The sequence below is a fragment of the Phoxinus phoxinus genome (genome assembly GCF_949152265.1).
Source record: "Phoxinus phoxinus genome assembly, chromosome: 2".
NCBI lineage: Eukaryota > Metazoa > Chordata > Actinopteri > Cypriniformes > Leuciscidae > Phoxinus > Phoxinus phoxinus.
Genome location: NC_136877.1, coordinates 11697645 through 11710518, shown reverse-complemented (window position 1 = coordinate 11710518; position 12874 = coordinate 11697645). Strand labels below are relative to the sequence as shown.

The 12874-nt window shown below is 41.0% G+C and overlaps 1 protein-coding gene across 1 annotated transcript in view; it reads right to left on the bottom strand.

Annotated features, from left to right (window-relative positions):
• Positions 1 to 12874, bottom strand: part of LOC306994416 (retinal-specific phospholipid-transporting ATPase ABCA4-like) — a 93580-nt gene that overhangs the window by 56612 nt on the left and 24094 nt on the right. The window lies entirely within an intron of this gene.

Sequence of the window (12874 nt, the reverse complement as noted above, 5' to 3'; positions counted from 1 at the left end):
GAGAGAGAGAGAGAGAGAGAGAGACACTTCACAACATTGATCTCAATAGCAACACAATTCATCTCACATCGTCTGCCCTCAATTAGCTTCAGCTCGCTTGCCCTGAGCAGAGGTTGTGCTTTTATGCATCTTTGATTCTGTTATTGCACCTCTAAAACATCAACAATATGAGTCTCCTCAAAAGCCCTTAAAAGTTTCTGACAACCTCTCGAAAAAACCCTATGAGATCTCCAAAGGTCCACCAAACTGTCTGATGTATAACTTTCTCATGGAACGCTCCAAATATGGAAGAAAAAGATTTTAAAAAAATGTCTATCTATTTGATTTGCTCTATTGTATTTGTGCTATTGCTTGCAGTTTGATTATTTGTTTTTATTTTAATTTGACAGTACAGTCCTTTTTTTCCTGAACATAGCACAAACCGAACCGTATCAAAACTGACCCTAAAATCGTGATACAAACTGCACCATGAGTCATTTGAACCGTTACACCCCTAAACCTTGCTTTGTTTACACTTGGCATTAACATGAGATCAACGTGATCTAACCAAGCCGATCAGATCATCAGTGTGTTTACAACAACAAGTGGCTTCTGAATCTGGTTAACTTATTGGATCTGTTTCCCACGCAATATTGATTAAGATAAGTCTGTAATGGAAAAATGCTGTTGTAAAGTCGACCTGAAGTGGCACGGTTCCTTTTAAAAAGTGTTTTCAGTCGCTAAGCTACACATTTCGGACCTCGCAAAATGAGGTGGAAGATGTTGCAAATAATAGCCTAAATTGCATAGATTTCGTGATTAAAATGGTAAAAAGAGAAATATGGGCCCAAATCATTGTCAGATGTGATGTGATAGTTGTGAATTCTTTACAGACAATGATTGGCTGAGCAACTTTTGGGTGCAAAAGCAAACTTACTGCATTCTGCTCTTCCTGCTCTTGATTGTCTCTTTGAAAAATACAGATACGTGACGGTGTGCTGTGGGGTTTTGTGTGACGTTGACCTGTGACTGCACACACGATGACTAGATTGTCTTTACATTGCACTTTTTTAATGCTTTATTTAGTGACTTAAATCACACAAGTAAATACAAATTAACAACAACAACAGTAACAGTAAATTGTCAGTAAATTTATAAATAATGATAGAAATAAATACATAGAAGAACACATAAAAAAGATCACTACATTGCACTGAGATCTGCTCATAATGCGTCCTCGAGTACTTCTGTCCCAGGACACACAAGTCATAACATTGCGATCACACACAGACTTGTTTTTTTAGTATGTATGTGGACAACCTCCGGATACAGGTCAGCAGGTGTAAATCAAGCCCTATGACCCGCACTATCTGAGATTCAGCTCACAGCATCCAACTGGTACCATTACATTTCTGTGATGGTGGTTATATATATATATAGGCTATATATATATATATATATCCCTCTATGGTACGGTGTTAACATAAACATAACAAAAAAACTGTGTGTTGCCTTAAGGCAACATTGTACCACAATGGAATCGCATAAGGCCATACCAGGCATAGGTTGGAATGGTAAATGGTAAATGGATATATATTATATTTTTAAGGAAAAGTTAGAATTATCTAAATATATTTGCATTTTTGATTTTGTAATGCACTTATAAGAATAGTTATCTGCATAGGCTATATTATGATCTGCCAACCCGATCTCACGGCAATTCGTACGAATTTTACGAGGTGGCTAATTCGTACCAATTCATACGACCTCACTCGTACGAATTTGTACGTTTTTGCTAAATCGTACATATTTTACGATTTGCCAAAATCGTATGAATTCATACGAATGACCTACTCCTGACCCCGCCCCTAAACCCAACCGTCACGTGGGTTTAGACAAATCGTACAAATTCGTACGAGTGAGGTCGTACAAATTCGTACGAATTAGCCACCTTTTAATCACTCGTACAAATTCGTACGAATTGGTCGTGAGATAGCGTTGGATCTGCACATTTTCTATAGCACCTACAAAAGGTATAGAACACAACATGCCAGTTGATGAGGTGTCATACTGTGATGAGAAAGATGAGGTCATGACATAGTGAGGGTGAGAGCGAAGATGGAGATGAGGATGAAGATGGATATGCTAACTTAATAAGATAACTTGATGATATGATGGTTTGGTAATACTTGTTTCACTATGGTGCAATGTTGCCTGAGAGCAACAGCTGGATATGAAATGTTACTTTTTTTTAAATATGAAAGTTGTAATACATTAACCCCCCCGCCCTCCCCTCCCTTATTTATTTATACATTATTTATCTTACTCAAAAGTACAAACACAATGCTGATTTGGGGAGAAAAAAAATCTTACTGTGTTTCAAATCAGCCTCTTTTAATTTCCAAATGCTAAAGCAGTGCAGCTGCATGTGTGTGAGTGTGTTGTGAAAGGGCTTTGCAGAGTTCTGAATAGGAAAGTGTGTTCTGTGACTGTCAGCTACATTATTTATACTGTAGAAGTCTGCAGGCGGAATGAGAAAGAATACTAGATCACATCAGATAGTGTGTGTCTGTGTGTATTGGTTCAAGAGAGAGAATTACAAATAAGTGCCCAAACTTTCTCTCTGTGTGTGTGTGTGTGTGTGTTTTATAGTAGGCTAATTTACCCCAACGTTTTATTTTAAAATACCCTTGAGAATTCAGAATTTTTTTTAGCAAACTGGTCTGGGCTGCATTTCCATAAAGCATCGTAAGCGTAAGTTGATCGTAGAGACCACTGGTGGCAATACAATCAACTTAGGCTTACGATGCTTTTGGGAAACGCAGCCTAGGACCTTTTATTCTGATGAATGGTAAAGCCGAGGATCAGTTGCGCACTGCAAACGCAGCATATGTGAAAGCACATTTGCGTGTGATGTTGCTGCATCACATACATGACCTAACTGCACGCACCGCATACACACTGCAAACGGAGCATGTGTGAACCTGCCGTAACGCTAATGCAAGCATGATACAACAGTTTAATAGGCTATATGAGAAGTTAATATTGAGTAACCTAAATATTTGTCAGTTTTGTCTGAATTTGTCTGCTCCTCTAACGCAAATAGTCCGGCCATTGCAACACAGATCAACATATTCCGTTTTCTGAATCAATCAGGTGAATAATGCTGGGAAGCCTACACATTAAAATATTTGTATAATCTTATAAAATGTGGGAGACCACAAACTTGAGGACAAAAAAATCTTAGATTTAACATTTTTGCTCCTATAGTGTGTGGTGTGCCATGATGTGACAAAGACAGCACACCACACACAAACAGATTTTCAACCAGAGTCATCTTGTCAAAAAAAATGTGTTTTATCTATAGTATTTCTTTGGTTAGGAAAGAACAAGAATCATGGAGGACACCCCATAGCCTATACCATGCAGCCGGTTTATGTGGATATAACCAGGTATGTTTCAGTTTAGTTTGTGCAAACCCTGCATTTTTGACAGCAGATTCTGGGGCCTAGCTGTTGCATTATTTCAATAATAGACCACAATATTATTCTCAATATTGTGCCCTCCCCGCAGCCAAACTAGATTTGCATTTTTAAGGAAATAACTGTCCTTGGAGGCTGGAGCAAATTAATAGTGTTACTGTTCCAAGTAACTTAACATCAAAATGTAAATAACATTCTGCATCAGAACACATTGTTGTTCTCATGACACTCAACACGTGGCTTGTTATTTATCCGCTGTGCACAAAAATGAACACACAAGGTGACAGTCTTTAGAGTAGACACAAGGAAGATACACAATACAAATAGATTGATCAGAATTCTAAATCAATGGAAATATATACTCAATCGCTAGTCCAATGTGACTACAGCATAATGTCATACAGGTAGCCTATAAATTCCTTTTTGATAGATTATTAAATTGTTTAATAAAGTTTTTGCATGCTAGTTTCGATGACAGAGTTCAAGATAAATCTGTGGAACTGCTAGTTTGCTAAGTTTCAAATTATTATTAAACAGCAAGCACAAACTGTGCAAAAGTGGCTACCCTTCCGGTAATTCCTTCTCGTTTTAATTTACTCCTTCAATAATAGGAGTAAATATTAGTGGACTAATGTAGGAAATAGTGAGTATGGATATAGAGGGTGCGATTTCAAACACTGCTAAGTATTAATGAAGATCTCAATTATCTGGTTCAGTTGTGTTTGATCAGGGTTGGAGCTGAACTTTGCAGGAACCTTCAAGAACAGGATTGGGCACCCCTGGCTTACAACATCCAGTTACAATTGGAATGCTGAACATTTCATTATTAAAACCATCACTCCATTTCTCAAAACTCTACACAGAAAACCACGAAACATGAACACAAGATGCAAAACGTCACACATCTCTTGCAAAAGCAAACACTTAATTAAAAAATATTTTAACTGTTCTAAAAATGTGCTCCCTATCAGTTGGTCACTCTTGAGGTACGTCGTGACCGACGACTAGGAATCTTGCTAGAGAGGCCAATCTACTTTGAGTGAAACTAGAACAAGCCAATGCACATTGGCGTGCAATCATTTTCATCAGCTGATCAGCATGTGCGATTGCACTTCAGCTTTTTACTTCGGAGCCAAGCACTTCGATGCTCTCTTCAAAACCTGATACAAATCAGTTTCTGTGAAACAAGCCTCCAATGCAAATCTTTCTGTGAAACCAACAAGCCTCTTCATGTCAACTGGGAAAAGAGCAAACTCGCCCCCGTGCAGAGGACCTCTTTTCTCGGTATGGAGTTGGATTCGGTCGCACAGACAGTGCGCCTCACAGAGTGCTGAACAGTCGGTGCTGAACTGCTTGAACACGTTCAAAGGCAGGACGGCGGTCCCACTGAAATTCTTTCAGAGGCTCCTGGGGCATATGGCAGCGGCAGCAGCGGTAACCCAGCTCGGGCTGCTTCAAATGAGACCGCTTCAGCACTGGCTTCACGGCCGACTCCCGAGATTTTAACTTTTGTTCAAAGTGTGGTGACTTTCGCCATCCAGTGCTGGGAATGTGCTGACCTCCCATCTTTCTGTTCAGAACAGGAATATGATAGACAAGGTGACTAAAATGGGCCGGAAAATTACTGGATCCGATTTTAAAAGCATCTCCAACCTCACGGATCAGTATACCCTCAATCTGGCTCTGATACTGGATGATCCATCTCGCCCACTCTGCTCAGTGTTTGCTGCGGGCAGGAGTCCCCTTGGAACAGGTGTCCAGGCATGCTGTGGTATTCACAGATGCCTCTGCCACCGGCTGGGGTGCCACGTACAATGGCCATGCAGTGTCAGGGGTCTGGACAGGCCCCCAACTGCATTGGCACATCAACTGCCTCGAGTTGCTAGCAGTACGTCTCGCTCTGAGCCACTTGAAAAGGCCGCTACAGGGCAGAGACGTGCTGGTCCATACAGACAACACTGCGACCGTTGCGTACATCAACCGACAAGGTGGTCTACGCTCCTGTCGCATGTCGCAACTCGCCCGCCATCTCCTCCTCTGGAGTCAGAAGCATCTGAGGTTGCTTCAAACCATGTATGTCCCCTGTGTGCTACACTGTGTGGCCGACGAGTTATCATGAGCTGTGCTCCCGGGAGAATGGCGACTCCACCTCCAGGCGGATCAGCTGATCGGGAGAGAGTTTGGGATCTGGAGACAGTTTCTTCACTTTCCTTGAAGAAAGTGGATTCCGCAGCATTCTCCTTACTAACAGAAAGGGCACGCTTTCCCAGTGTTATCCAATAATCTCACTGTATGGGTTATCATGGAAAAACAGTGACAGATACACTCTGGGTAAGCCCCCTTCTATCGTCCTTCCAGGCAAGAAAGGGTAGAGGCTTGCACAGGGAGCTGGATAGGGTGCAGCAGATGTGGTGCTATGGTAGGAATTCCTTTTCGTCTGTCACAACGTACATTGAGAGTGACCGACTGATAGGGAAAGTCTCGGTTACATATGGCAACCGGCTTTTCAGACTTGGCCCCTTAGCAAAAAACTGAAGTGCAATTGCACCTGCTGATCATTATATACCCGCGATGCGAGATCAACAGCTGATGCAAATGATTGCAAGCCAATGTGCATTGGCTTGTTTAGTTTCACTCGAAGTAGATTGGCCTCTCTAGCGAGATTCATATTTGTCGGTCACGACGTCCGTATCCGTTCCCTCCGTCAGGGAACGATGGTTACCATACGTAACCGAGACGTTTTTGCATAGTTACGCAAACCATCAAATGATTAGCCACATGCACGCCAAACTCCACACGGATGTGAAAAATTTAAAACACTTCTACAGTACAGTATCTTGTGTCTTTTGCTTGTTCAGAGTGCAACTGGAGTGTACAGAAGTTTGTCATATAGCACTCATACGTACATGTGTGTGGACAAAATACACATTGAACTGAACTGGATCAACACTGAACTGACTTGCGCGGAATTACACTATTGGCTTGTTATTTGAATTTGTTACTATTGAAGCTTTAAAACAGTCTGTACTGTACGTGCTACAAAAATAGAGGTAAATTGACTGCATATTTCAGTATATATTTACACAATAAACAAAAAATGCAAGGGTCAAAAATGTATTTGTTTCTCAAAACATTGAGTTTTGATTTCTACGTAATCTATTTATGAGTTTTCACTCATGATCGTTGGGTGTCGTTATTGGGAAATGATTGTGGTATTTAAATGGAAGTGTTTTCTAAATTAAACACGAGCTATTAGTTTTGAATGATGTGTCTAATCTAGAGAACTGTGTTTAGCATTTTGCAAAAAGTTTGTTTTACAAATGCAAAGTACCACTTGTAGTGTAAGCATTTAAAAATAACTAATGTGAGTTTGAAAGTTTGAATGGAGTCTGCAAATGAAGTGGTTCAAGTTGAACAAATTACTTATTGTAAGTAAATTATGTTTAATATTTAGGGGGTTGGATCCAACTCAACCCAGACTGTCTGAGAAACGACAATACAGTGCTGCATTGAAATATACTGGTTTGCAAACTCTGTGTTAATCAATTTGACCAAATAAATATAATCAATTTAAAAAAAATCACTGTGTGATTCACAATCCAGTGCAGGGGTTGGTTGTGTGTGTGTTATTTTCACATCCTTCTCTAAGAGAAAAACATTTATATAATCCTTTCACATTTTTCCCGCCCTCCTCTTTTGTCCTAGGACTTAGGAGCAAAAATAGAGGAGAGGACTACAAAGATGGATAGAGAGATTCTCCTCTACTTTATCTGAGATATGGTCACTCAATTACTGTCTGCTGGAGGATTTACCTCAGTTATCAAAGGGAGAATCCAGCTGAAGATGACAAGCTCTCCCTCTCTGGTAAGATGACCTGCTCATGACTCAGCGTATACTGTAAGGGGTCAGTGATTCTATTAAACCCTCTTGTGTTCAAGATCCCACTTGATTGCCCCTTTTTCACCATCAAGATGCCAGTTTTGGTGGCTTTCTGTGCATTGTGGTGGTGGTGGGGGGGGGGGGGGGGGTGGCCAGAATAATATCCTCACCACATGAGGGGATTAGACCAACACAAACTCGGTATGGAAAGACTAAGTTTAACTTTATATGCAAACAAGCACATGCGGTGTGGCAACTACCAGTGCAAGTAGAGATTAGTGTAGCACGTGATTTCTACAAAATGATTGGAAATTTTCATTTTATTAATGCATTGATAATCATGTATCTTGTAATTCTTGTTCATGAATAATATGCTAGGGTTTATAATCAAACAATTCCACAGAATATTTTTATATACTGTAAGAAACAAGTCTTACGTTTTGTTGACACTTCAATACTCGCCAAAGAGTAATCGTGATCCATGATGTACACAACAGCTATAACCACCACTTCCGCATGTGTCCACGTGATATTGCGGAAACCAAGAATAAAGCGGATATTGCGTCACTGACAGGCAACATTTTTTTTCCGGGACGGACAATTATTTAAAATTGGAATTTCTCTGAAATAAAAAATCTTTGGAGACTTTTGGGATATTGTAAGTACATAACTGCAGGAAATATATCACACTGTCCAAGTGATTTTTGGATCTTTTATTACAAAATTGTTACATATTGTATCTTTAAGTTTGGAAACAAACTTCCCATTTTTGACTGTGAACTTTTAGAATCATGTCCATGATTTTGTGAAAATGTAAAAATGTTCTGTTAAAAATGACCGAACAGCACCAGAGGGTTACAAATATTTTCCAAAGAGCGTCATATTAAAATATTATTTGTTGTTTTGAATATACTGCATTTTATCACAGAGGATATCATTTCAATGCTGTTTTCTTATTGTTTGTAAAACAGTAAACTAAGAGAATAGATCTCTCACATATTTAAGCAATGCATCCTGTTTATAATGATTTTCAAGCAAATAACAAGAGAATGAATGAATCACTTGGCTCCCCAAATGATGTATTCATGTATTAAAATTTGCATACCTTTTATTGTAGGTTTAATGCATTTTTATGGCAATTATGTTGCATTTAGTTTGGATTTATATTACAATATTGGAGAGCTATATCACAGCTCTGATTAAAGTGCTCTCTACCGCTGAACTGACTTCATGTGCTCGGAAATGCAAATTCTGAACATTTATTTTCCATCAAGACTTTGATGTTGTGAAGTTTGGCTCAGGATCAGATGAAGTCTGAAGTTACTGTACGCAGCGATTTGCTCTGTCTGCCAGTCAACTGTGTGAGTCATTTTGAACGAGACCCAGGAACAGAGTTTGGCAACATGACAAGATTCTCAACTAAATAATCTGTAAGATCTCTGTTTTTGCCAGAAACTGCACAATGGAAGACTGTTTGAACAAATGCACGATGTGTTCACTGCTGTAAACAGTAGCACAACACAGACATACAGATGTAATCTCTGTTCCTAAACCGACTGAACTGCACTGCTGTCTGCTAAACAGTTGCCTTCTAAAGCAGCATCCAACTGCCACTGAAGCCTCATAAATGACTGATTTGAAAGGTTCCGGCAGGGGCTCTTTAAATGACAGCTTTGTTTTTGTCACTGAAAATCTGACTGGTGTATTGAGGTTGCAAAAAGTGGTGATTTACTTTCTTTAAAAGTGAGCAGTGCAACAACAAAGCTATTGAGCATGAACAAGAAGTCTCACTGCATTAATTTGATCAAAAAGAGAGTAAAATAATTATATTGTGTTTATATTATTACAATATAATTATGTGTTAGTATCATTACAATTCAAAATATGAATTGTTTTCATATTTTAAAATGTAATTTATTCCTGTAATTCAAAGCTAAATTTTCAGCATCATTACTTCAATCTTCAGTGTCACATGATCCTTCAGATATCATTATGCTGATTTACTGCAATTTACTGAAACATTTATTATTATTTTCAATGTTTTCCAGGATTCTTTGAAGAATAACTGTTTTTAAAAAATATTAATCTTTTGCAACATTATAAATGCCTTTTCTGCCAATTATTATTCATTTAATGTGTCCTTGCGAAATAAAAATATTAATATCTTTAAAAAAAATAAAATAATAAATATCCTGACTGACACTCCAAATTTTTTTTGGTACACAGGTTTTTTTGTTTTATTATTAAAATTTCAAATACATTTATTACAAACCCTTTAACAGATTCAGTAAGTTGTTCCATGAAGATTGATTCAAACTGGTAATTTAGTCTTGTTGAATGATTCATTAAAAGCACCACAGTCATGTGTTTGCATTTGTGCTGGTGTTTGCATGCAGCCCACAACTGAACAGAAAGACTTGATTGAATAGCTATCCGATTATGAAAAGGCTAAATGCCAATGCCATCCAAGACACAAAGAAAATGTAATCAAAGCAACTGCACTTACAGGGTTATTTACATACAAACTGTGTCTGTGCTTCTTAGAAAATTCACCTGTTATGTTTCATGCAATCATTTATATTGGTTCGTTTAATGGCATGAGGGTGACCAATTAATGACTGAATTTTCAGTTTTGAGTGAACTATCCAGATTTACATGGCTATTGTCTCGGTTTTCCTCTTCACCTGCAGTCATCAGGCTCCATTAGTTTGAGTATGTCTCATTAGAAACACATTAGACAGGTGAGCATAATGACAGGTGAAGAGTTAATGACACGGGTCTGGGGAATTGGTTAAAGGGATAGTACCCCCAAAAATGAAAATTCTGTCATCATTTACTATTAGGGGTGTGACGAGATTAAAATATGAAGAGATTTCTCATTGAGGTGAAAAGCGGTGATATTGCCTTGACGGAGTGTGAGGGTGAAGTTAGGATAGAATATGCCACTGCTACGTTTACATTACACCTCCACTGTCATTTAGCTTTTTATAGAAATAAAAAACATTTAACTCAGTTGGATAACAGTCACTTCAATTCCATCGAGGTCATCCAACACGAGCTGCAGTCATAGGTAGTGAAGCAGGAATCAGAGTTCGCTGATCTAACTGTCTCTTTACACCCCATTTCCTTTAGAAGTCAATTGGGGCCAGAAACTGTTTGGTTATTAACATTCTTCAAAGTGAAGAACCCCATGCAGATTTAGAACATCTTAAGGGTGAGTAATTGATGACAGATTTGTTTTTATTTCTGGGTGAACTATGCTTGTAAGATCAGTTTACATGCTAAACTTCCTAATAAGACATAAACCTCAGTGATCTCTTTTATCTAACTCGTTCATATTTCTGCTTTTTCGACACATTAATTGCTTTGTTTTCGACAGGCTCCTTTGATGCACATAGATGTCTCTCTGTATGTCTGTCTCTCTCTTGTAATTGCAGATCATCAGAGAGACCATTAGAGCAGCACAAGTGCTCCAACGGAGGCCGTTTTCAAATCAAGTCTCCGCCCACCCGGAACAGCTCACTGAGCGCCGGCTCTTGACATGAGTGAGGCCACTTAAGTAACCAACGTTCTGCACAGAGTCAGTCAGTCTAAGTATACTCTGCTCAGAAATCAAAGATTCCAATCACATGCTCTCTCAAAATGGCCAATCCAGTGATGCACACTCTCCCAATGTCTGTCCTCTAGGCTATACCATATTTCAACAGAAGTATTGGCAGATAAGGACTTAAGTGTGCCAAGAAACAGTCTTGAAATTGTGCTCTCTTTAAATGATTAGTTCACTTCAGAATGAACATTTTCTGATAATTTACTCACCCACCACATCATCCAAGATGTTCATGTCTCTCTTTCTTCAGTTGAAAAGAAATTAAGGTTTTTGAGGAAAACATTCCAGGATTTGTCTCCATATAGTGGACTTCAATGGGGAACGTCTCGGTTACGGATGTAACCCTCGTTCCCTGAGTAGGGAACGGAGACGTTACGTCGAATGACAACGAAATGGGGTTCGCTTAGAAGCCTATCCTCTTCGAACAGTAATAAAACGAGCCAATGGCAAGCAAATGCCATGGGTCTGCTGAATTTGCATAGCATAACTCCGCCCCACCATGTGGGTATAAAGGAAGTGAGCTGGCAACATGCAGATATGTTTCTTCGCTGAAGGAGCCAAGGCTGAACTCGGCTGTTCCAGCGGTACAGCGGAAGTGGCAGGAAGACGTAACGTCTCCGTTCCCTACTCAGGGAACGAGGGTTACATCGAGACGTTCCCTTTCGTTGTCACTTCGAGTTACGTCGAATGACGACGAAATGGGGTTCCCAGTCCAATCACGCCACCTCGGCTGTCTTCCAGTGCCCTGCGTAAGTCTGAGCTCCCTGTCGTGAGACTAGCACGGACGAAGGACTCCTACTTAACACAGGAATACCAAGGTACACTGGGAAGCATATCTCAGTGGAATATGCAATCAGTGCCCGCCCGAAGGGGGGACTTAAGAATACACATATGACCCGGAGGGGGGTGCATACGGAGAACACTGGGGTGTCCAGCCCGCAGTGTGGAATCTTTCAACCCCAGGGGTGGCAGACTGGCTTGCCAAGGGAAAGACACATGCTCGAGAGAGGCTTACAGTGGAATACACACGTGGGGGTCGCCCAGAGGGGGAACCATGCACATGGCGGCACCTAGCCAACGCGAAAGCTGCCAGAGGCATAACTCTGGCGTTGACGTCAACAGCGCTGGAGGAACTCCGGGCTTATCAGGCTCACCTGAGGAAAATATTGCACGTATCCAGTCCGTGGAGTGGAATGGCGAGCAAGCGAAGACACCTGGGCGGGTCCTAGTACCGGCTGGTTGAAGCGAGTACACGGGAGGACACTGGCTCCACTCGGAGATTATAGAATCTGGCGAATGTGTTGGGTGTCGCCCAGCCTGCAGCTCTGCAGATGACTGTTAGCGAGGCGCCATGCGCTAGAGCCCAAGAGGAGGCCACACTCCGGGTGGAGTGGGCCGTCACACCAAGGGGGCACGGTCGACCTTGCTGCTGGTAAGCCAAAGCAATGGCGTCCACTATCCAGTGAGACAACCTTTGCTTGGAGAGAGCCTTTCCCTTCAGCTTCCCACCATAACAGAGCTGGTCTGAGGTCCTGAACACTGCGTTCTGTCTACGTAAGCACGGAGGGCGCGTACTGGACAGAGCAATGCCAAGGCTGGGTCTGCCTCCTCCAGGGGCAGCGCTTGCAGGTTCACCACCTGGTCCCGGAAGGGAGTGGTGGGAACCTTGGGCACATATCCAGGCCGGGGTCTCAGGATCACGTGAGAATTAGCCGGCCCGAATTCCAGTCTACAGAAAATGCGTGCAGGTCCCCTACCCTCTTGATGGAGGTCAATGCAACCAGGAGCGCTGTCTTGATTGACAGGAACTTAAGCTCCACTGATTGCAGAGGCTCAAAGGGAGCACTCTGCAGGGCAGTTAGAACCACTGAGAGGTCCCAAGAGGGAACGAGAGGAGGGCGAGGAGGATGTAGCTCCTCTCAGGAAC